At 46.5% G+C, this 25633-nt stretch overlaps 1 protein-coding gene and 1 pseudogene across 2 annotated transcripts in view; one reads left to right on the top strand and one right to left on the bottom strand.

The window, feature by feature from the left end:
• The window catches only part of LOC100436015 (zinc finger protein 736), a 308914-nt gene that overhangs the window by 50773 nt on the left and 232508 nt on the right, over positions 1-25633 (top strand). The gene's annotated exons all lie outside the window — the stretch shown is intronic.
• Positions 12124-12878, bottom strand: LOC112131345 (ATP synthase subunit a-like; annotated as a pseudogene).

Genomic DNA, 25633 nt, shown 5'->3' with positions numbered 1-25633 from the left:
GTGAAGCTTTGTCTCTACTAAGAATACAAAAATTAGCTGGGCGTTGTGGCACGTGCCTGTAATCCCAGCTACTCAGGAGGCTGAGGCAGGATAATCGCTTGAACCTAGGAGGCAGGGGTTGCAGTGAGCAGAGATCAAGCCATTGCGTTCCAGCCTGGGTGACAGAGCAAGACTCCATCTCAAAAAAAAAAAAAAAACAAAAACTGTTTGAGCCCAGAAGTTTGAGACCAGACTGAGTAATATAGTGAGACCCCATTTCTAAAATAAGTGTTTTTAAAAATTAGCCAGGCATGGCAGGAGGATTACTTGAACCCAGGAGTTCAAGGTTATAGTGAGCTATGATTGTGCCACTACACTCCAGCCTGAGCAGGAGACCAAAACTCTGAAAATGGTTCACAAGAAGAGATGCTCAGAGGACCCCTTTCCAGTTTTTTTTTTTTTTTTTCTTGGAGACAGGCTTGCTCTGTCACCCAGGTTGGAGTGCAGTGGCACAATCTCGGCTCACTGCAAACTTCCACCTCCTGGGTTCAAGCAATTCTAGTGCCTCAGACTCCCAAGTAGGTGAGACTCCAGGCACGCACCACCATGCCCCCTAATTCTGTATTTTTAGTAGAGATGGGGTTTCACTATGTTGTCTAGGCTAGTGTTGAACTCGTGGCCTCAAGTGATATGCACACCTCGGCCTCCCAAAATGCTGGGATTCCAGGCATGAGCCACCACTCCTGTTCTCTACTTTTCTATTTCTACTCTCTTTGATTCTGCGTCTGTGTGATCCAGCTACCAGGGACACGAGTTGTCAGTGTGTACCACACCTTGGAGGGCAGCATCCCAGATCTGTAGAGTGTTAGCTTCAGGCTGGTGCATTCGCCAAGCCTTTCAGGGCTGCCCCATCTTCCTACCAGGCTGCCCACTTCTTTTTCTTTTTTCTTTTCTTTTTTTTTTTTTTTCTTGAGACAGAGTCACCTTTGTGGCCCAGGCTGGAGTGCAGTGGCGCAATCTTGGCTCACTGCAACCTCTGCCTCCTGGGTTCAAGCGATTCTCCTCTCTCAGCCTCCCGAGTAGCTGGGATTACAGGTACACGCCACTATGTCCGGCTAATTTTTTGTATTTTTAGTAGAGACGGGGTTTCACCATATTGATCAGGCTGGTCTCGAACTCCTGACCTTGTGATCTGCCTGTCTCGGCCTCCCAAAGTGCTGGGATTACAGGCGTGACCCACCGTGCCTGGCCTTAATTTTATTTTTTGTAGAGATGGGATCTCACCATGTTTCCCAGGTTGGTCTCAAATTCCTGTCTTTAAGTGATCCCCCCAGCTTGGCCTCCCAAAGTGCTGAGATTACCCGTGCCCATCCTTAATTTTTGTATTTTGGTATTTAGTATTTTTGTATTTTTAGTAGAGAGAGGGTTTAGCCATGGTCTCGAACTCCTGGCCTCACGCAATCTGCCTGCCTCGGCCTTCCAAAGTGCTGGGATTGCAGGCGTGAGCCACTGTGCCTGGCCAAATAAAGGGAAATCTTGAGTCTCTTTGTATTAGTCCTTTTTTATTGCACTCAAAGAATACCTGGAATTGGGTAATTTATAAAGGAAAGAGATGTATTTGCTCACGGTTCTGCAGGCTGTACAGGAAGCATAGTGTTGGCATTTGTTTCTGGTGAGGCCTCAGGAAGCTTCCAATCATAGCAGAAGGTATAAACCAAAAAGTATCTGAGACAGGTCTTGATCAATTTAGACAATTTATTTGGGCCTGGGCGCTATGGCTCATGCCTGTAATTCCAGCACTGGGAGGCTGAGGCAGGTGGATCACTTGAGGCCAGGAGTTTGAGACTGGCCTGGCCAACGTTGTGAAACCCTGTCTCTACAAAAAATACAAAAATTAGCCGTCATCCCAGCTACTCAGGAGGCTGAGGCAGGAGAACTGCTTTATCCTGGGAGGCGAGATTGCAGTGAGGCAAGATCACACCACTGCACTCCAGTCTGGGTGACAGAGTAAGTGAGACTCCATCTTAAAAAAAAGTTTATTTTGCCAACATTAAGGATGCATGCCTGGGAGGCAGGTCTGTGTCTTTCTCCAAAGATTACTTGGAGGGGTTCAATATTTAAAGGAGAAAAGACAGATATTGGGGAAGGAAGAAGACATTTTAAAAAGGCGTGGGTAGATAAGAGACAAACGGTCACATTCTTTTAAGTCTTCGATCAGCCTTTCTTTTTTTTGTTTGTTTGTTTTTTTTGTTTTTTTTTTTTTTGGAGGAGGAGTTTTGCTCATATTGCCCAGGCTGGATTGCAATGGCGCCATTTCGGCTTACTGCAACCTCGGACTCCTGGGTTCAAGTGATTCTCTTGCCTCAGCCTCCCAAGTAGCTGGGATTACAGGCCACTGACACCTTGCCCAGCTAATTTTTGTATTTTTAGTAGAGATGGGGTTTCACCATCTTGGCCAGGCTGGTCTCGAACTTATGACCTAAGGTGATCCACCTGCCTCAGGCTTCCAAAGTGGTGGAATTACAGGCATGAGCCACCATGCCAGCCTTTAATCAGACTTTTGCCAAATACACAATGTACATCTGGGGGAAGGGTAGAAGAATACTCACTTAGGCCATTTCTTTTCTTTTTTGAGACAGTTTCAGTCTTGTTGCCCAGGCTGGAGTGCAATGGCGCAATCTCAGCTCACTGCAAGCCTCTGCCTCCCAGGTTCAAGCCATACTCCTGCCTCAGCCTCCCGAGTAGCTGGGATTATGGGTGCCTGCCACCACACCCGGCTAATTTTTGTATTTTTAGTAGAAATGGGATTTCACTGGGCGTGGTGGCTCACGCCTGTAATCCTAGCACTTTTGGAGGCTGAAGCAGGCGGATCACCTGAGGTCAGGAGTTCGAGACCAGCGTGGCCAACATGGCAAAACCCCGTCTCTACTAAAAGTGCAAAAATTAGCCGGGCAGTAGTGGCCTATGCCTATAATCCCAGCTACTTGGGAGGCTAAGGCAGGAGAATTGCTTGAACTCGTGAGGCAGAGGTTGCAGTGTGTGGAGGTCGCACCACTGCACCCAGCCTGGGTGAGAGAGCAAGACTCCGTCTCAAAAAAAAAAAAAAAAAAATTTTGCTCGGGGTTTCACTATGTTGGTCGGGCCAGTCGTGAACTCCTGACCTCAGATGATCCACCTGCCTCGCCTCCCAAAGTGCTGGGATTTCAGGCGTGAGCCACTGCCCCCAGCCGTCACTTTTGCCTTTGTCTAGTTCAGGGAATCTGAATTTTTCCAGCAGAGGAAGCAATCAAATACGCATTTGTCTTAGGTGACCAGAGGGATAACTTAAGAGTTCAGTAAAGTTCTTGGTGCTCACAAGGAATTTCCTAGCAGGCAAACTGGGTGACAGGTATGTAGCGTTTATTTTTCTGTTTTTTGTTCTTTTTTTTTTTGAGACAGTCTAACTCTGTTGCCCAGGCTGGAGTGCAGTGGGATGATCTCGGCTCATTGCAACTTCCCCCTCCAGGGTTCAGACGATTCTCCTGCCTCAGCCTCCCGAGCAGCTAGGATTACAGGCGTGCACCACCACGCCCAGTTAATTTTTTGTATTTTCAGTAGAGACGGGTGTATCACCACGTGGGCCAGCCTGATCTCCAACTCCTGACGTCAGGTGATCCGCCCACCTCAGCCTCCCAAAGTGTTGGGATTACAGGCGTGAGCCACTTGGCCTCTCTCCTTGCATATTCATGTGCCTGCAACCCCAAGAGGGAGCTCCTGGCCCCTTGGTTAGGGTCAGGGCCCCAGAGGCCCAGGCTCAAGGCTATGGCCCCATCCAAATGGACGTGCATCCATGCAAGAGGCTGCATCCGACAGGAATGGAAGAGGCTTCGCTGGGCCTCGAATTCCTGCTGTGGAAAGCAAGAGGAGGTGCTCCTTGAAGAAACGGAGATACCACGATCTCAGGGGTTCTGTCCTGGCCTGCGTCCCTGGATCATCCAGCCTGTGTTGGGGTGGGGAGCCAACCTCGCCCTTCTTGGCGGGGGCTGAGGGTGAGCGTCCCGCCTCCCCAAAGGCCTAGCCCAGGGTTCCAGCCGCAGGCCCCACTGGGCAGTGCGGGGCCACGCCCGCCCCTCCAGGCCTGGCACTCGCCCTCAGCAAAGATGGCGCGGACGGTCTCAGGCGCCTCACGCGACCCGTGCGCTGGGCTCCTCCCGCGCTGCTCTTAGCCCCGCAGACAGCAGCCGAGCGGTGGAGCGGAAAGTGTGATGCGGCCATGGCGGTGGCTGCGCGCTTGCGCTGCAGGGCTGTATGCTGTATCCCCGGGAGAGCCCGTCGCAGGAGTCCAAGGAGCTGGACTGCCTCTGGAGCTTCCGCGCCGACTTGGACAACCGACGCCAGGGCTTCGAGGAGCAGTGGTACCCGCGGCCGCTGCGGGAGCTGCGGGAGCTGCGGGACAGGGCCGGGAGGCGCCCGGAATCCCGGCGGTGGGAGGGGGGAGCCCCGGTCCCCTGCAGGCTCCTTCCCCTGGGCGCCCCGGAGCTGGCGCCCTAGAGGAGGTTAAAGGTCAATCGGCTTGGGGGCGCAGGCTTGGGGGACGGGGAGACCGGGGGAACTGGGGAGGGCCGAGGCGGGAGAAGAAGGAAGCGCTCCTGCTGAACTCCCTCCCGAGGCGAAGGGTGAGCCCGGGCAGTGTCTTTCTTTTTAATGTTTATTTTTAATTTTAAAAATTGTTTTGAGACTGGGTTTGGCCCCGTCGCCCAAGCTGGAGCAGAATGGTGCAGTACTAACTTCTGAGCTCAAGGGATTCTCCCGCCCCAGCCTTGCAATTTAGCTGGGGCCACCATGCCTGGCTATTAAAAAAAACAAACAAACGTTGACCAGGCTTGGTGGCTCACGCCTGTAATCCCAGCACTTTGGGAGGCTGAGACAAGTGGATCACTTGAGGCCAGGAGTTCGAGACCAGACTGGTGAAAGCCCGTCTCTATTAAAAATACGAAAATTTGCTGGGCATGGTGGTACACACCTGTAATCCCAGCTACTCGGGAGTCAGAGGCAGGAGAAGTACTTGAACCCGGGAGGCGGAGGTTGCAATGAGCCGAGATCACAGAGCCACTGGACTGCACTTCAGCCTGGGTGATAGAGTGAGAAAAAAAAAAAAAAGAAATTTTTTTTTCTTTTTTTAAGATATAGGTCTCACTGCGTTGCCCAGGCTGGTCTCGAATTCCTGGCCTCAAGCCATCCTCCCACGTTGACCTCCCAAAGCGCTGATTACAGGCATGAGCCACCCAGACACTCGTCTGGCCAGAACGGCATGTGCTGCAGAGAGCCAGGCCTGGGGATCAGGAGGAGGGGACAGTTTAGATGTTCTGAGGTCAGCTCTGCCGAGGCAGGAAGGTCCCTTGGTTTTCAAGGTTCAGATAGAGGACAGGATATGGCATCAGGCCAAGGACACCACCCCTGTTCCTCTTCTGACTTGGATGTGGTCAGTAGAGAAATGGGACCAGGTGAGGTCTGGGCTGCGTTTGCCTATTCTACATCCTTGTTTTCTGACTTTGCGGCATTCAGTACAGGAGGAAGAGGAGAGGGCTGTGTGCTAGCTTGCGCCCCACTCACAGTGTCCTAAGCAAAGCTCCCCCATCCCCCCAACCAGCCTTCCTCCCTGTGACAGGCAGTAGGTCATCTGTCTCGGGAGATATTGCGCCTTATCCACTCCCGAGGAGAAACTCCTGGCCCCACTGGCTCAGGTGCACAAACCGCCCAGGCAGTTGACCTGTCGTCAGCAAGTTATCTGTATGTTCCGCCAAGGGTTCCTGCTATATGTTAGGACTTGCGCTAGGCCTGGGGGGCACAGCTGTGCAGCACACTGGCCCCAGATCTTTTTGGGGACCTAGGAACTGAGCCTGGACCCTCTCTCCGCAGTCGGGCCCCACCCTGGACGTGCTGGTTCCCTCCAGCTTCAACGACATTGGCCAGGACTGGCGCCTGCGGCGTTTTGTTAGCTGGGTGTTGTACGAATGGGAGGTGACCCTGCCGGAGAAATGGACCCAGGACCTGCGCACAAGAGTGGTGCTGAGGATTGGCAGTGCCCACTCCTATACCATCGTGGTCAGTGCAGCCAGGAGCAGGCAGGGTGGGTGGGTGGACATGGCTGCCGACCAGCATGGGACCCCCAGCAGCCACCCACGGCCTGTCTTCTGGGGTGGGATGGTGGGGGTCCCTGCTCTGCCCTGCCCTGGGGGCTATGTCCTGTGTAGGGGGATAGGTGGCCTGATCTACCCCATTGGGATGCCATTCTTCCCATCTGCCTGGCAGGCCCCTGAACCCCATGCTGCAGGTTATGTGAGGGAGTGCCCAATAGCAGGGCCTCTCCTCATGCCCTGACCTGCCACCCCTTCCCCATATCTCCTGTGTCTGCAGTGGGTGAATGGTGTCAACACGCTAGAGCATGAGGGGCTGACAGCAGCAGCTTGGTCCAGGTGGGGCCCCTGCCCTCTTGCCTCCACGTCACTAATCACCATCAATAATATGCTCACCCCCAAGAGGAGGGGGTCCCTGCCACTAGGGACCATCTGCTACATGACCGACACCTCCAAGTGGGTACCATCCTGTCTCCACCGCACGCACCCACCTTCCCATCCCACCCTGTGGTCTTCCTGCTAGGGACAGGGTGGCCTTCGCAGAATGGAGGCCCTGGATCTGGGGAGGCTGGGGAGGCCTGTGAGCTGAAGTCAATGGACCCAGGGCAAGGGCCCAGCGAACCACAGTCCTGCCACCCTAGGTCTCCCAACGATTGCTTGTCCAGAACACAGACTGACTTCTTTAACTATGTGAGACTGCAGTGGTCTGTGCTGTACACAACACCCACCACCTACATCGACGACATCACTGTCACCACCGGCGTGGAGCAGGACAGTGGTGAGGGCTTCTGGTAGGATCCTCCCTCCGCGGGACCCAGAGTGGCTCTGTTTGTTCCCTGTTTGGAAAGCTCTCCCAGGAAAAAGGTGCTCCCAGCATCTCTAAACCCTCACAGGTTCCCATCCACCTACAAAGCTAAAATCCAGCCTGTCTGAGCGGACACGGGCTCCTGAAATCACCCGTGTGGTTGACCTTTCTTGGAGAAGAGGAGTTTGGCCTAATGTCACACAGCTCAGAGTGGCTGTCCTGTCCCTTCCCCACGGTGCTGGTCTCACTCCAGCTCCCCTTGCTACACATCGTGCTCAAGGAACAGGCAGCTTTGGGGGAACAGGTGCAGTGGCTCATGCCTGTCCTCTCAGCTCTTTGCAAGGAGGCCCTGGTAGGAGGATCACTTGAGGTTAGGAGTTCAAGACCAGCCTGGGCAGCATAGCGAGACCATCACCACAAAAAATTAAAAAATTAGTCAGGCATGGTGATGTGTGCCAGTAGTCCCAGCTGCTGAGGCAGGAGAATCACTTGAGCCTGGGAGGTCAAGGGTGCAGTGAGCTATGACTACGCCACTGCGCTCTGGTCTGGGCAACAGAGGGAGAATCTGTCTTTTTTTTTTTTTTTTTTTTGAGATGGAGTCTCACTGTTGACCAGGCTGGAGGGCAGTGGTACAATCTTGGCTCACTGCAACCTCCACCTCCTGGTTTCCAAGGATTCTCCTGCGTCAGCCTCCTGAGTAGCTGGGATTACAGGCACCTGCCACCATGCCCAGTTAATTTTTGTATTTTTTTAATTAGAGACAGGATTTCACCATGTTAGCCTGGCTGGACTTGAACTCCTGACCTGAGGTGATGCACACGCCTCAGCATCCCAGAGTGTAAGGATTTTTAAAGTTTTTTTCTTTTTTTAAATATACCTTTTTCTGAGATGAGGCCTTGCACTGTCACCCATGCTGGAGTACAGTGGCGAGATTATTGACAGCTGTTTTGGGGCTGCAGTTCCAAGTCTAAAAGAGTTTAGGCTGGGTGTGGTGGTTAATGTCTGTCTTGGGAGGCCAAGGTGGACAGATCGCTTGAGCTCAAAAGTTCGAGACCCGCCTGGGCAACATAGTGAGACCCTGTCTCTAAATAAATAAATAAATAAATAAGAACTTAAACAAGAATCCTCCAGCAAAGGCGATGCAGCGTAGAGCAATTTATTACAAAGAGAAAAGTATTTTGGAAGTTAAGTGCAGAGTAGCCTGGACACAGTGGCTCATGCCTGTAATCCCAGCACTTTTGGAGGCTGAGGCAGGTGGATCACTTGAGCTTAGGAGTTCAAACCAGCCCGGCCAACATTAGCTTGGCGTGGTGGTGTGTGCCTGTAATACCAGCTACTCAGGAGGTTGAGATGGGAGTATTGCTTGAACTCGGGAGTTGGAGGTTGCAGTGAGCTGCGCTCCAGCCTGGGTGACAGAGTGAGACCCCGTCTCAAAAAAAAAACAGAGTGCAAAGTAACACGGTTCACCCTGAGAGAGCGAATTCAGGGCAGGCTGCTCGTAAGGATGAGACAGCACCGATTATTACTGGGGAAACTCCCTTTCTGGGAGTCTTCCATGATGAATTCCTAAGGAGCTGGGAAGAGGTGTTACTCTAAGCATGGTCTGGGTCATCCTCTTGGTGGACATGCACAGTAGCTGTACTTGCTTGTTCACAAGTCACGTGTCTCAGCACCATGATTGGCACGTCCCAAGGACACGGTCACTTCCTTGCCTACCTACCCTGCCTCAAAATCGTGGCTCACTGCAGCCCTGAACTCTTGGCTCCAGCAATCCCCCCACTTCAGTCTCCCAAATTGATTAATGTTAGGATCTGATTTTACATATCATATTGAGAATTCTCTAATAAATCAGGGGACAAATAGTGCTACTGGGATAAATTTTATGGAGAAGTAGTCTAGTTTGAAGCTGACTTGAGAGATTAAGGGTTTGGATTGTTATTCAATGTCAGTTTGAGATGATGGCTTCTTGGTCTATAGTCAAGCATTGTGGGAATGAGGCTCATGGTGAAGGTGCATGCGATAGATATTTTTATGTAATATGGATACGAGTTCTTGTGAGGGTTTATTAAAGTATTAATAATTGGTAAGGTTAAGGAGATTAAGGTTATTATAGTAATGGAAAAATACAAGATTATTACTTGTATTTGGAGTTGCACCAATATTTTTGGTTCCTGAGACCAATGGATATCTCTTATTCTCTAAAACTTGAGAAAGCCATGTTGTTAGGCACGGGGGCATGAGTTAGCAGTTCTTGCATACTTTCTCAGTAAATAAGAAGTTGCAGACTTCCATTAGTAGACCCACAATCTAGTGTTCTGATTAAACTATATTTACAGGGTATAAAACCTATACTAATTTTAGGGTTTAGGGTTAATAGGAGAATAGGTGAAAGGTATATAAGTATTAGTATATTTTCTCGTGTAAAGGAAGGTTTAATACTGTTAATGTAATATGTAAGTGTTCCTTGTTGTGTTGTGATAAGCACGTATAGGGAATAAAGGTCTGTGATTAATATATTCGTCCTATAAGCATATGGTGATGTTTGATCAGGAGAATGAAGCCACCACTACAAAGTGTTCTCCTATTAATGGTGGAGGGTAAGGCAAGGTTAGTAAGATTTGCTATAAGTCATCAAAAGGCTATTAGTGGGAGTAGTGTTTGAAGCTCTCGAGAGAGTAATGTGATTCGGCTATGGATTCGCTCATGGTTTGAATTTGCTAGGCAGAATAGTAAGGACAAAGTAAGTCCATGGGCAGTTATGAGGGTAATTGCACCAGTAAAGCTTCAGGGGGTTTAAATGAGGATAGCCATAGTAACAAGTGCTGTATGACTTTCAGAGGAATATGCAATAAGTGATTTTAGATCAGTTTGTCGTAGACAAATAGAGCTTATCATAACTATCCCTCATAAGGATAACATGTGGAAGGGGTAGGCTATATATTCTGTCAGGGGGCTGAGGATAAGGGTAAACCGTATTATGCTGTAGCCGCCTGGTTTTAGAAGAACTGCTGCAAGTACTATTGAGCCAGCAATAGGGGCTTCTACTTGGGCTTTAGGAAGTCGTAGGTGAAGTCTGTATAGGAGTATTTTTACTCTAAAAGCCATAATACATGCTAATCATACAAGGTTATTGGATCAGAAAATTAATAGTTCTTGGGTGTTAAATATTATTATTATGTTCAGTGAACCTAAGGTATTTCAAGTATAAATAAGTATAATAGGTAGAGGGAGAGATCCCATTAGTGTATAAAATAAGAAATACGAGCTTGCATTGAGGCATTCTGGTTGGTTACCCCAGGGGGTGATGATAATTAAGGTAGGGATAAGTGTAGCTTCAAAGAGTATATAAAATATAATTAGTTCGGTGACTGTGAATACCATAATTTTAAAAAATTATAGGGAAATCAATATGGAAATATAGAGCTTTTTCCATAGAGGTGACTCATTGGAGAGGTGGTACTGGCTTGCTATAATTATAAGAGGTAGTAATCAGGCTGTTAAGATTAGAAGGGGTGATGTCAGCGATCAGAAGAGAAGGTTAATGAGAAGTTGAATAGATTGTCATTGAATTGATTAAAAAATAATAAGGCAATGAAGCTGATGATTAGGCTGTGAATAGTCATATTGATTCAGATTATAGAGTTTTTAGAGTCATGTTATCGATAGCAGTATAATTGTTGGAATAATAATTTTTAGCATTGAAGTAAATTTAGGTTATGTACATAATCTAGGCCATACGTGTTGGAGATTGAAACTAGTAAGGCGAGGCCCACTGCAGCTTTGCAGGCAGCAAATGCTAGGAGGGTAATGGGTATTATGAATGCTAGGGTGAAATGTATATTTAAAGTTATAAGGGTATTTATGATGAATAATGATAATAATATTTCTTCTAGGCATATTAGGGATGCTATCAGGTGGGATCGATAGATTAATATCCCCAGAAGTGATGTGGTATATGCTAATATGATATTGATACAAATAGAGGGCATTTGGTAAATATGTTCAATTATAATCTAATGAGTCAGAATCATTTATTTTGGCTTAAACTATCTACCAATTCAGTTCAGTCTAATCCTTTTTGAGTTCATTCATAAGTTAACCCTAGGACTAAAATGATAACTAGTATAAGGGCTGTGCTGATTATTAGTGTCAGGTTGCTTGTTTGAAGAGCTCATGGCAAGGGTAATAGGGCGATTTCTAAGTCAAATAGGAATGTGATAGCTACTAGAAAAAATTTTATGGGGGAGGGAGTGCGGGCAGAGGATAATGGGTCAAATGTGCATTTGTAGGGGCTGGATTTTTCTATATAAATATTAAGTTGTGGGAGCCATAATGTAATAACTATTAGTGATAAGGCTAATAGGGTGTTGATTACTAGGGCTAGTATTAGGTTAATTACTCTTTTTCAGATGTTGTCGAAAATAATTGATTGGAAGTCAGTAGTACTCTTTATACTAAAAGAGTAAGATCCTCATCAGTAAATAGAAATATACAAGAATAGTCATACTACATCTACAGAGTGTCAATATCAGGCCACGGCTTCAAAGCCGAAGTGATGGCTAGATGTAAAGTGATATTTTAATTGGCAGGGGAGACAGATAGTGAGGAATGTTGATCCAATAATGACGTGAAGTCTGTGAAAGCCTGTAGGTGTGAAGAATGTTGAGCCATAAATTCCATCAGAAATAGCAAAGGGAGCCTCAAAGTATTCTGAGACTTGTAGGAGGGTGAAGTAAATACCGAAGGTAATTGTGATAAGTACTGCTTCAATTATTTGTTTTTGATTATTTTCTATTAGGCTGTGATGGGCTCAAGTAATTGAAACCCCTGATGCAAGAGGGGTACTTCCAGAGGGTCGAGGGAGAAATGCCTGTTGGGGGTCAGTGTCCTCCTGGTTCTGGAGTTGGGGCTAGACTGGAATGGTAGAATGCCAAGAAGAATCCAGCAAAGAAAAATACTTCTGAGATAATAAATAAATTCCATATCAGAGGCCTTTTGGACAATTGTTGTATGGTGGCCTTGAAATGTACTTTCTCAGATAATGTCATGTCACCATTGATATATAGTCAGTGTATTGTTTAGTAGGCCTAAGGTTAAAAGAGTAATAGAGTTAAAGTGAGATCATAATAGCTAGGCCAGATGTTATTAGGAGAGCTGAGAGAGCCCCTGTTAACGGCCAAGGGCTGAGTTTGACTAAATGAGAGGTGTGTGTTTGGTGAATCATTATGTGTTGTCATATAAATAAAGGCTTACTACTAGCGTAAAGACACAAGCTTGGATATGGGCCACAGCGAATTCGAGAGTGGTCAATAGAATTAGAATAATAAGGGTAATTGAAGCCGTGGGAAGGTTAATAGTTGATAATACCAGTGTGGTTCCTCCAGTTAAGTGTATGAGTAAGTGACTGGCTGTAATGTTGGCTGTTAAATGTACAACTAGTGCCATTGGTTGAATAAGTAGACTAATGGTTTTGATGATTACTAGTATAGGGGTAAGTGGTATAGGTGTGCCTTGCAGGAAGAGAGCTAAGGAGTTTTTAGTTTTAAAGTGGAACCTGTGATTACTGTGCCTGCTCATAAGGGGATTGCTATACCGAGATTTATTGATAATCGGGTAGTTGGTGTAAATGAGCGGGGTAGAAGCCCAGGGAGATTGATTAAGGCAATAAAGAGAATTAGGGATATTAGTATAAGGGATCAGGTTCGTCCTTTAATATTATGTGTGATTATTATTTGTTTTAGAACAAGTTGAACTAGTCATTGTTGAATAGAAATCAATCTTATATTAATTATATTAATATTAATTCGATAGTTATTAGATAATACTAATTAGATAGATAATTAATATTAATCAGATAGTATATTAATTAAATAGTTGGAGGTTGGAAGGAGTGTGGTGGGAAACAAGATGATTAGTGCTGCTGTGGGTAAACCTAGGATTGTCGGGGCAGTAAATTAGGTGAACAGATTTTTGTTCATTTTAGTTCTCAAAGGTTATGTTTTTGTGTTTCAATTATTTTTGGTGTAGAGGGTGTATGGTAAATGAAATTTGATAGTTTTAATTGAATAATCGAGAATAAAGTTATGATTGTTGATATGATAATAATAGGTCATGTGGAAATATCTTGTTGAAGCATTCACTGTAGAGAGGTGTGATTTCTGTCAGAAGAAGTCTTTAAAAGGTTAACGCTGGGGTAGCTTTACAGTGAGATTATAGTGTGGATATAGACCAAGTTTTGAAAGTTTTTAATGGGACTAATTCTAAAACAGTAGATATAAAGCTGTGGTTAGATCCACACATTTCTGAGCATTGTCCATAGTAGAGGCCTGGTCGTGTAGTGGTTAAGGCAGATTGGTTTAAGCGTCCAGGGATTGCTGTCTGTTTTTAACCCTAGTGAGGGAATAGTTCATGGGAATTTCTATTGAGAGGGTTGTTTGGTTATTGAATTCGAGGAGTTGAAGTTCTTCTGGTTTTAAGTTGGCTGTTGGAAGTATATAAGAATCGAAGCTTAATTCTTCATAATCTATATACTCATAGCTTCAATACCATTGATGTCCAATTGTTTTAATGGTGAGAGAAGGGTTATTGATTTCATCTGTTATGTACAGGATACATAGGGATGGGAGGGCAATTAAGATTAAGATGATGGCAGGCAAGATAGTTCAGACAGTCTTTATTTCTTGGGCATCTATAGTGCTAGTGTGAATCAGTTTTGTTGTATTAGAGAAATAATGTATAGAACCAGGAAACTAATTAGAAAAATAATTATAAGAGTGTGGTCATGGAAGGTAAGTAGTTCTTCTATAGTACGGGATGAAGCGTCTTGAAGACCTAATTGAACTGGATGGGCCATTAGGATATATAGGGCTTAACCTATAACTTAACTTTGACAAAGTTATGAAATAATTTTATTAATATCTTATCGAGAAAGTCATAGAGGTTATGGGATTGACTTGAAACAGTCTCTGGAGGTTCGATTCCTTCCTTTTTCGCTTAGGTCTTGATGTAGGTTGGTTCTTCGAATGTGTGATAGGGTGGTGGACAGCCATATAGTCATTCTAAGTTGGTAGATGGTTGCACAATTGTTAGAACTTTTCGTTTTGAAGCGAAGCCTTCTCAGATCATGAAAATTATTAGCGTTACTGCTGTTAGGGAAATAAATGAGCCTACGAATGAAATAGTATTTCATGCGGTGTATGCATCAGGATAATTGGAGTAATGGCGAGGCATACTGGATAGGCTGCGGAAATGCTGCGGGGAAAAAAGTTAAATTGACACCTATAAATATGATGGCAAAGTGAGTTTTAGCATAGATTTGATTGAGTGTATAACCTGAAAATAGGGGGAATCAGTGGACAAAGCCTCTTATAACAGCAAATATGGCTCCTATTGATAAGACATAATGGAAATGGGCTACAACATAATAATCATGTAAAACAATATCTAGTGATGAATTGGCTAGTAAAATGCCGGTTAGACCTCCTACTGTAAAAAGGGAAATAAATACCAGGACTCAGAGTATTGCGAGAGATCATTTGATGTTACCGCCGAGTAGTGTAGCTGATCAGCTAAAGACTTTGACATCAGTAGGAATAGCAATAATTATGGTAGCAGAGGTGAAGTATGCTCGTGTATCTACATCTGTTCCTACTGTAAATATGTGGTGAGCCCATACGATAAACCTTAAGAAGCCAATTGATATTATGGCTTACACTATGCCCATATACCCAAATGGCTCTTTTTTCCCAGAGTAGTATGTTACGATATGGGAAATTATCCTGAAGCCCAGTAGGATGAGGATACAGACTTCAGGGTGATGAAAGAATCAGAATAAGTGCTGATATAAGATAGCATCACCTCCACCAGCTGGGTCGAAAAAAGTAGTATTAAGATTGCCGCCAGTTAATAGTATAATAATCCTGGCGGCTAGGACTGGGAGAGAAAGGAGTAGGAGAACTGCTGTAATTAGGACTGATCAGACGAAAAGGGGTGTGTGATATTGGGACATGGCTGGAGGTTTTATGTTAATAATTGTGGTAATAAAGTTAATGGTCCCTAAAATAGAAGAGACACCTGCCAAATGGAGTGAGAAGATGGGTAGATCTACAGAGGCTCCCGCATGTGTTAGGTTTCCTGCTGGGGGGGGGGTAGACTGTTAGCCAGTTCCAGCGCCAGCCTCTACTATAGTGGATGCAAGTAATAGTAGGAAAGAGGGTGGGAGGGGTCAGAAACTCATATTATTTATCCAGGGAAATGCTATGTCAGGGGTGCCAATTATCAGAGGGATTAACCTCCAGTTATAATTGGTATTACTAGTAATAAAGAAAATTATGACAAATGCATGAGCGGTAATGATGACATTGTAAGTTTGATCATCACCTAGTAGAGTACCTGGTTGGCCCAGTTCTGCTTGAATAAGGAAGCTTAAGGCTGTACCTACTGTCCCTGCTCATGCACCGAATAGCAGGTATAATGTCCCAATATCTTTATGGTTGGTTGAGAACGATCAGCCGTTGGTGAACATAAGTGAAGTGAGAAAAGGTAAAAAGGCTGAGTAATTATTAGACTGTAAATCTAAAGACAGAGGTCAAGGCTTCTTTTTTCCTGTCCTGAGGTGATTTTCATGTTGAATTGCAAATTCAAAGGAGCAGCTTCAATCCTGCTGGGGCTTGTATGCCATTTTTCCCCCAATGGCGGAAGAAGTAGATTGAAGCCAGTTGATTAGGGTGTTTAGCTGTTAACTAAATTTTCGTGGTTTAAGTCTCACCAATCTAGCAAGGGCTTAGCTTAATTAAAGTGATTGATTTGCATTCAATTGATACAGAATAGAGTTTTTCAGTCCTTAGGGTTTTTTTAGAAATTAAGTATAATTTACTTGCTAAGAGCTTTGAAGGCTCTTAGTCTTACTTAACCTAAATTTCTAGATTATAGATAGTGTTAGTGGAGAGATTGGTAGGAGGATGGTAGAGAAGATGATAAGTGGGGGGAGAAGTAATTTGAAATATTTTCAAACTGTCATTTTATTTTTATATTATTGGATGTGGGGAATATTGTCACTGAAGTGGAGTAAACTAAGCATATGTAAATACACAGATTGAGTAGAGTTATGATAGCAATAATGGTTGGGATAATAAGACTTATTTTTTGTAAATTCTTGAATGGTGCTTCATTTAGGCAGGAATCCTGTTCATGGAGGTAAACCTCCTAGGGGGATAATAAAATTGATAGAATTATAGATTCTGACCATGTTAATTTGTTTCAGGCATGGGATAGTGATAGGGTTGTAGTGCTTGAATTCAGCCTGAGTGCTAGGAATGCAGTGGTTGTTAGGTTAAAAATGGTAATGTTTGGGTTATATATTAGTACTGCTGTTATTCAACCTATATGAATAATTGAGGAGTAGGCTAGAACTTTACATAGTTGCATTTGGTTAAGTCCTCCTCAGCTGCCCACTATAATAGATAAGATTGAGAGAGATAGGAGAATGTTCGTGTTTACTGATGGACAAATTTGATATATAATTGAAATAGGGCCAGTTTTTGTCATGTGACGAGTAGTATACCAAATGTTAGGGAAGTTCCTTGGGTTACTTCTGGAACTCAGAAGTGAAAAGGGGCTATCCCTAGTTTTATTACTAAGCTGTTATTATTATTAAGGATGAAAGTTGATTAATAGTATTTATTGTTCACTGGAGAACAGGTTATTGAAGAGAATACTTATTATGAGGACTATAGATGCGGTTGCCCGTATAAGGAAATATTTAGTGACTGCTTCTGTAAAGCGGGGTTTTTTCTTAAATTAAGATTGGGATGAGGGCTAGTATATTTATTTCTAAGCCTGTTCAGATGAAAAATCAGTGTGAGCCTAGCATTGTGATAAGTACCTGTAAAAACAGTAAGGTAAATTTAGCTAATGGGTTAATTAGGACGGGAAGGGTATAACCAACATTTTTGGGGTATGGGCCAGATAGCTGATTTAGCTGACCTTACTTTAGGACATGGTATGATAGGTAGCATGGGGAATTTTGGATTCTCAGGGGTGGGTTCAATTTCTATAGTTCTAGAAATAAGAGGATTTCAACCTCTATTGTTTACTCTATCAAAGTAATTTCTTTTGTTAGACATGTTTCTTATGTTTGGGGTGGGATGCTGGAGATTAGGATGGGTATTGAGATATGTCATATACGGAATACTAGTGTAAGTGGTAGAAAGTTTTTTCGTAGGAGGTGTATGAGTTGATCGTAGCGGAAACGGGGATATGCTGTTTGAATTCATAAAAATAGGTTAAGAGGAGGGTCTTGGTAATGAAATATATAGTATAGAGTTCTGGTGAATATATAGTGTGTAATGTTCCTAGAAAAAATGTAGTAGTTAGGGCATTTATTACGATAATATTCATATATTCTGCTATGAAGAAGAGGGCAAATGGACCTGCGATATATTCGATGTTGGAACCTGAGACTAACTCTGATTCTCCTTCTGTTAGGTAAAAGGGGCTCGGTTAGTTTCTGCTAATGTGGAGAGAAATCAGATTATGCTAGGGGTCACGATGGTAGGAGCAGTCAGAGGGACTCTTGTGTTGTGATGAGTGTATATAAATTGAATGGGCCACTTCTCAGTAGGAATGATAACAGGATGATGGCTAGGGTGACTTCATATGAAATTGTTTGGGCGACAGCTTGTAATGCGCCGATTAGTGCATAGTTTGAATTGGATGCCCATCCTGACCATCAAATAGAGTAGACGGCTAGGCTTGATGTGGCTTGAATAAATAGGAGGCCTATATTAAAATTAATTAAAGGGTCTGGTATAGGGAGGGGAGTTCACAAAAGAAGGGCGATAGAAAGGGCTAGGGTTGGAGCAGTAATATAGAGGGCAATAGTAGATGTTGAGGGTCGTAAGGGTTCTTTGGTGAAAAGTTGTATTGCATCAGCAGATGGTTGAAATAAATAGTCCGTAGGGACCTACAATGTTAGATTGAGATTAACATCATCTGTAGTGCGAGGGCACTTTATGAAGTAGGCCCTATTTCTCTTGTCCTTTCATACAGGGAGAAAAACAAAATAGATAGAAACCTGTTGGAGACCAGCCTGGCCAACATGGCAAAACCCCGACTCTGCTAAAAATACAAAAATTCACTAGACGTGGTGGTACACGCCTATAATCCCAGGTACTCGGAAGGCTGAGGCAGGAGAATCACCTGAACCCTGGAGGTGGAGGTTGCAGTGGGCCAAGATCACGCCACTGCACTCCAGCCTGGGGGACAGAGTGAGACTTTGTTTCAAAATATATATATATATATATGTGTGTGTGTGTATGTGTGTTCATATATATATATATATATATATAAAATAAAATAAAACAACAGAAACAAATGGCTGCCTGGGAGTGGTGGCTGCGGGGCACTCCCGTTTGTGTGGCCCAGGTCATGTCCCTCCCTCAGCCCTGGTCTCTCTTGCCTCCTGCAGGGCTGGTGAATTACCAGATCTCAAGTGCAGCAACCAGATCCAGTTGGAAGTGCATCTTTTGGAGGCAGAAAACAAAGCCGTAGCCACCAGGGCCTGGACTCAGGGCCAGCTGAAGGTACCAGGTGCAGGCAGGAGCCTCTGGTGGCCGTGTCTGATGCATGAACACCCCCCCATCTGTACTCGTTGGAGATAATGGTGGTTTGGAACTTGATTAAGGGAGGTCTTTTGCCCCCATCTGGGCTTCAGCAGGAGTGCAATGGCCTGTTCACAGCTCACTGCAGCTTTGAGCTCCCAGGCTGCAGCAATCCTCCTACCTTGGCCTCCTTAGTAGCTGGGACTACAGGCACATGCCACCATGCCTGGCTAATTAAAAAAAATGTTTTTGTAAGCCAGGTGTGGTGGCTTACACCTGTAATCCCAGGACTTTGGGAAGCTGAGGTGGGTGGATCACATGAGGCCAGTAGTTCGAGACCAGCCCATCCAACATGGTGAAACCCTGTCTCTACTAAAAATACGATAATTTGCTGGGCATGGTGGTGCATGCCTGTAATTCCAGCTACTTGGGAGGCTAAGGCAAGAATTACTTGAACTTGGGAGGCAGAGGCTGCAATGAGTTGAGATCATGCCACTGCACTCCAGCCTGGGCGACAGAGTGAGACTGTCTCCAAAAAAAAAAAAAATTTTTTTTTATAGAGATGGGGTCTCACTCTGTTGCCAGGCTGGTCTTGAACTCCTGGACTGAAGTGATCCTCCCGCCTTAGCCTCCCAAAGCGTGGGAACTCTAGGCATGAGCCACCTCTGGTCAAGGGGAAGGCCCAGTTTTGAAGGGCAGGTCCCAGGGTCAGCCAGGGAAGGGCAGAGCCTCTGATTGCAGCATCTCTGCTTGCAGGCCGGAGGCGGCTGCTGGGGTGCACGAGGGGCCTTTCTGCCAGAGAGAGGGCCGGATGGGGCTCAGGCTGTCGGGGTGCTCACACCTGGCACTTTGGCTTTTGTAGGTGCAGCTGACTGCACAGACGTCACTGGGGCCTTTGTCTGACTTCTAGACACTCCCTGTGGGGATCCGCACTGTGGCTGTCACCGAGAGCCAGTTCCTCATCAATGGGAAACCTTTCTATTTCCACAGCATCAACAAGCACGAGGATGCGGACCTGCGTTTGTGCTCGTGGGTCCTCATGGGGGCTGCTGGTCACCTTCCACTTTTGCCTTCCGTATGTTCCACAGTTGAGGGCAGCTCAGGGCAATAAGGCAAATGGCTCCAAACTGTCCCACGGTGGAGCCGGTGCTTGGGCTGGAGAGGGGGCTCATGGGGTGGCTTTCCAGGGTCCTGGCTCTCGGAGGAAGTGCAGCTTCGACAGGGACAGAGGTCACTCCTCTCTGCTGTCTCCTAGATTCTAGGGAAGGGCTTCGACTGGCCGCTGCTGGTGAAGGACTTCAACCTGCTTCACTGGCTTGGTGCCAACGCCTTCTGTACCAGCCACTACCCCTGCGCGGAGGAAGTGCTGCAGATGTGTGACTGCTATGGGATTGTGGTCATTGATGAGTGTCCCGCCGTGGGCCTGGTGCTGGCATGAGTCCCCACCACGCACCTGCTCCACCTGCCCAGCCCGCGGGCCACACTGTGACCCTCTGTCCCTTCCCTCCTGGCCCGCAGGCAGCTCTTCAACACGTGCCTATGCATCAACACATGCGGGTGATGGAGGAACTGGTGTGCAGGGACAAGAACCACCCCACCGTGGTGATGTAGTCTGTGGCCAACAAGCCTGCGTCCTACCTGGAATCTGCCGGCTACTACTTCAGGTGAGTGCCCCCTGGCTGCCCTGGGCTGGATCGGGAAGGAGACCCTGGCAGGTGGCAGGCTGGGGTGGGTGTGTGCTGTTTGAGACCAGCCTCCTGTCCCAGCCCGATGGGAGGGCCGTCCATACCCAGACAGTTCAGGGGACCAAATATCTACCCACCCAAGTTGTGGTTTTCTTTTTCTTTCTTTTCTTTTTTTTTTTTTTTTTGAGACGGGGTCTCGCTGTGTCGCCTAGGCTGGAGATCAGTGACGTGATCTCGGCTCTCTACAACCTCCACTTCCCGGGTTTAAGTGATTCTTTTGCCTCAGGCTCCTGAGTACCTGGGATTACAGGCATGGGTGAGCCACTGCACCTGGCCTGTTTTTTTTTTTTTTTCCGAAATGGGGTTTCACTTTGGTCTCCCAGGCTAGAGTGCAGTGGTGTGATCTCGGATCACTGCAGCCTCGACTTCCCAGGCTTAGGTGATCTTCCTGCCTCAGCCTCCCAAGCAGCTGGGATTATAGATGTGTGTCATCACACCCAGCTACTTTTTACTTCTTATTTTTTATTTTTTTGAGATGGAGTCTCACTCTGTCGCCAGGCTGGAGTACAGGGGCACGATCTCGGCTCACTGCAACCTCTGCCTCCCGAGTTCAAGTGATTCTCCAGCCTCAGCCTCCCGAATAGCTAGGATTACAGGTGTGTGCCACCACACCCAGTTAACTTGCATTTTTTGTTTGTTTGTTTGTTTGTTTTGAGACGGAGTCTCACTCTGTTGCCAGGCTGGAGTGCAGTGGTGCAATCTCAGCTCACTGCAGCCTTCACCTCCCAGGTTCAAGTGATTCTCCTGCCTCAGCCTCCTGAATAGCTGAGACTACAGGCTTGTGCCACCACACCTGGCTAATTTTTTTTTTTTTTTTTTTTTTGAGATGGAGTCTCACACCGGGCTAATTTTTGTGTTTTCAGTAGAGACAGGGTTTCACTATGTTGGCCAGGATGGTCTCAATCTCTTGGCCTCATGATCCGCCCGCCTTAGCCTCCCAAGTGCTGGAATTACAGGCGTGAGCCACTGTGCCTGGCCAACTTTTGTGTTTTTTAGTAGAGACAGGGTTTCACCATGTTGGCAATTGGACTGCTGACCTCAGGTGATCCGCCTGCCTCAGCCTCCCAGAGTGCTGGGATTACAGGCGTGAGCCACCGTGCCCAGCTAATGTTTGTATTTTTAGTAGAGACAGGGTTTCACCATGTTGGCCAAGCTGGCCTCGAACTCCTGACCTCAAGTGATCCACCTGCCTCAGCCTCCGAAAGTGCTGGATTATGGGTGTGAGTCGCCGCACCCGGCCCCCTTTTGTTCCTTATAATCGTGCAGTTCTAACAGCGTTCAGAGGTGGATTTTTCACTTGTGGTAGAGGCAGCAGAGGTTGTAGAAATGTTTCTTGAGGCAGACACCACACCCCAATTTCATGGAGTGCTTTGGGCTGAGCCAAGTCTACGGCAGGCAGAAGGCTCTGAGAAGTCATCCCAGCCTGGGCAAAGGACAATTCAGAGCTCGAGGGCATGGGGTGTGCTCAGCAGGACTGGGTGGACAACATTTTTTACAAAAGTGAAGAGTTCAGGCTTCCAGGAGCGGATGCCTGAGGCTTCCAGACAGGCTTCTTTGGGAGGTGGCCAGAGGAGATGCCTGTTTTTCAGGGTAGGAATTGAAGGGAGCTGCCCAGGCTGGAGTGATTCAGCCAGGCTGTCACAAGGCTTTGAAGCTTCCCATCTGAGAGCCTGGCTGTTGGATAGTGCAGGTTTGGAATTTGAGGCTGGGAGATTCTATTCCGTCATGTGCCAGCCACAGCCTTTGGATGGGCAGAGCAATGATGCGGGAGGGTGTAAAAGAAGAAATAAACTGAGGAAAGAGAAGAGGAAAACAGGCTTCATCAACAGTCTAGGCCGGGCACGGTGGCTCACGCCTGTAATCTCAGCACTTTGGGAGGCCAAGGTGTGTGGATCACCTGAGGTCAGGAGTTCAAGACCTGCCTAGCCAACAGATAGTGAAACCCCGTCTCTGTTAAAAATACAAAAATAAGTCAGGCCTGGTGGCGATCGCCTGTAATCCCAGCTACTTGGGAGGCTGAGGCAGGAGAATCACTTGAAACCGGGAGGTGGAGGTTGCAGCGAGCTGAGATTGTGCCATTGCACTCCAGCCTGGGCTACAGAGTGAGACTCTTTCTTTCAAAAAAAAAAAAAAAAATCTGTACTGTGCAGGCCTCGGGTGGGTGCCAGGAGCTCTGAGCAGGGACTGATCCCTCTGTTGGGTTTTTCTTCCCTTTATCCCTCCTGGTTAACTTGACTCGGCATAAGGGCCATTTCTTCTGAGAGTCTCTCCCTGACTCTCCAATCCAAGTTATGTTTATTGTCTTGTAGATACCAATTCCTGCCACCACTCTTCATTTCCATTTGCAACATTTCTTTCGTTGTTTGTTTTTCAGAGTTGGTCTTGCTTTGTTGCCCAGGCTGGAGAGCGGTGGTGTGATCTCGGCTCACTGTAACCTCTGCCTCCTGAGTTTAAGCAATTCTCCTGCCTCAGCCTCTTGAGTAGATGGGACTACAGGCATGCACCACCATGTGCAGCCTATTTTTAAAATTTTTTATAGAGATGGAGTCTCGCTTTCAGGCTGGCCTTGAACTCCTGGTCTCAAGTGATTCTCCCGCCTCGGACTCCCAAAGTACTGGGAATACAGGCATGAGTCACACAACGCATGGCTGACAAGATTCCTATTCAGCGTCCGAGTCTCCTCATAGCTGTCCCCTCTATGAGGAGGTTTACCTCACCTGCCCCAGGCCAAGGGAGCCTTCTCCGTGCTCTGCCCCTGTTGCAGCCTGAACCTGGCTCTCCCAGCGTTCTCACCAGGCACTGTCGTTATTTCTTTGGCTCTCCCTTTGATCAGACTGTGGGCTCAGGAGAGAGAAGGAGTTCTATTTAGTGTTGCTTCCGAGGTACTCTGCAATATCTGACACAGCACGCGCTATATAAATAACTATTGAGGGCTTGAGGGCATGGGTGAGATCATAGAGCCATGTTTAATCACTCATTTTGTCCTCTTTATTTATGTATTTATTTATTTTTATTTTTGAGATGGAGTCTTGCTCTGTCACCCAGGCTGGAGTGCAATGGCGTGATCTCAGCTCACTGCAACCTCTGCCTCCTGGACTCAAGCAGTTTTCCTGCCTCAGCCTCCAAAGTAGCTGGGATTACAGGCACCCGCCACCATGCCCAGCTAATTTTTGTATTTTTGTAGAGACGGGGTTCCCAAAATCCTAGAATTACAGGTGTAAGCCACCGCGCCTGGCCTGTTCTCATTTTTTTAATCCATCTCATTTTTTTTGTCCTCACCAAAGATACGTTGCTTTGTCTTGGGGTTTTTTTACATGTGAATTCCTGAACCTCATCCAGCCCCTCATCCCCTCCCCAGCCAGCTCATACTCGTTTGTCACAGCTCCTGGGACTCCCATTGACATACAGGTAACAGCCACCCACAGTGGACTGTGCTATTCTGTTTGCACCCTTAAATTTATCATGATTACAGAATGCCACTTCTGCAAACTAGTCAAGTAGGAGGAAGTGGCTTGTCGATATGCATGCTTGCTCATCCCCTTTGAAAAGGTAACCAGCTCTGAATTCTTTTGTCTTTGAGACGGAGTTTGGCACAATCTTGGCTCACTGCTACCTCTGCCTCCCAGGTTCAAGCGGTTCTCCTGCCTCAGCCTCCCAAGTAGCTGGGATTACAGGTGTGCGCCACCACGCCCATCTAATTTTGTATTTTTGGTAGACGTGAGGTTTCACCATGTTGGTCAGGCTGGTCTTGAACTCCTGACCTCAAGTGATCCGCCGGCCTTGGCCTCCCCAAGTGCTGGGATTACAGACATGAGCCACCATGCCCTGCCTCAGCTCTGAATTCTTAAGAAACTCTTGAGAGGGTCTAGGTCAGTGCTGATAGAACCTCTGCAGTGCTGGGTGTGGTGGCTCACACCTGGAATGCTAGTACTTCGGGATGCCAAGGTCAGAGGATCTCTTGAGCCCAGGAGTTTGAGACCAGTCTGTACAACATACACCCCATCTCTACAAAAAATTTAAAATGAGTTGGGCATGGTTGTGCTTGCCTGTAGTCCTAGTGCTTGCCTGTAGTCCTAGCTACTTGGGAGGCTGAGGTGGGAGGACTGTTGGAGCCCAGTAGGTTGAGGCTGCAGTCAGCCATGATTGCATTGCTGTACTCCCACCTGGGTGACAGAGTGAGACCTCGTTTAAAAAAAAAAAAATACCCTTGCAGTGATGGAAATGTTCTGTATTTGCACTGTCTGAAATGGTAGCCATTAGCTACACGTGGCTATTGAGGTCTTGATATGTGACTAGGATAACTGAATTGATGTAGTTTAATTAAAAAAATTTTTTTTTGAGACAGTCTCATTCTATTGCCCAGGCTGGAGTGCAGTGGCATAACCACAGCTCACTGCTTGACCTCCTGGGCTCAACCAGTCCTTTCTCCTCAGCCCACTAAGTAGCTGGAACCTCAGGCATGCACCCCTATGCCTGGCTAATATTTTGACTTTTTGTAGGACTGGGTCTCAATGTGTTGCCTAGGCTGCTCTTGAACTCTTGGTCTCAAGTGATCCTCCTGCCTCGACATCCCAAAGTGCTGGGATACCAGACCTGAGCTACCATGCCCAGCCTGGTTTAGTTTAGTTTCATTTTACATGTATGTATGTATGTATGTATGTATGTATGTATGAATGACAGGGTCTCGCTCTGTCACCCAGGCTGGATTGCAGTGGTGTAAACACAGCTCACTGCAGCTTCGACCTCTGGGGCTCAAGCAGTCCTCCCACCTCTGCCTCCCAAGTAGCTGGGACCACAGGTATGTGCCACCATGCTTGGCTAATTTTTGTGTTTTTTGTACAGATGGGATCTTGCTGTGTTACTCAGGCTGGTCTTGAACACCTGGGCTCAAGCAGTCCTCCCACCTTGGCCTCCCAAAGTGCTGGGATGACAGGCATGAGCCGCTGCACCTGGCCCAAAGACGTATTTTTACCTGTAGTGTAGTTCAGCCTTTAGACTGTACCAGCAGATAGAGGTGGAAAAGTAATGTAAAGCGAATATCAAATTCCGTTTATAAATAAAGCAGTTGCTCGTTAAGGTTGTTTTTTTTTTAAACCTCCTTTTTTATTCTGGGTTACATCATTCCCTGGCTGTCTTTACCCCAGCATCAGTGAGTCCTGCAGTCACTATAGCCCCCTGCGAGGACAGATATTTTGGTCACCATCAAGTGGATCTTTATTTTTATCTAACATTTACAATTCTGCCATTTCTGACTCTTAGATTCTCTTTGCCTTGAATACCAGGGTCCACCTCTGCTGTTCAGTGAAGAGTACCAGAAGAGTCTGCCAGAGAAGTACCATCTGGGTCTGGATCAAAAACGCAGAAAATACGTGGTTGGAGAGCTCATCG

Source organism: Pongo abelii, chromosome 6, assembly GCF_028885655.2.
Source record: "Pongo abelii isolate AG06213 chromosome 6, NHGRI_mPonAbe1-v2.0_pri, whole genome shotgun sequence".
In the NCBI taxonomy this organism is placed as follows: domain Eukaryota; kingdom Metazoa; phylum Chordata; class Mammalia; order Primates; family Hominidae; genus Pongo; species Pongo abelii.
This window is presented reverse-complemented; position numbering and strand designations above follow the sequence as displayed.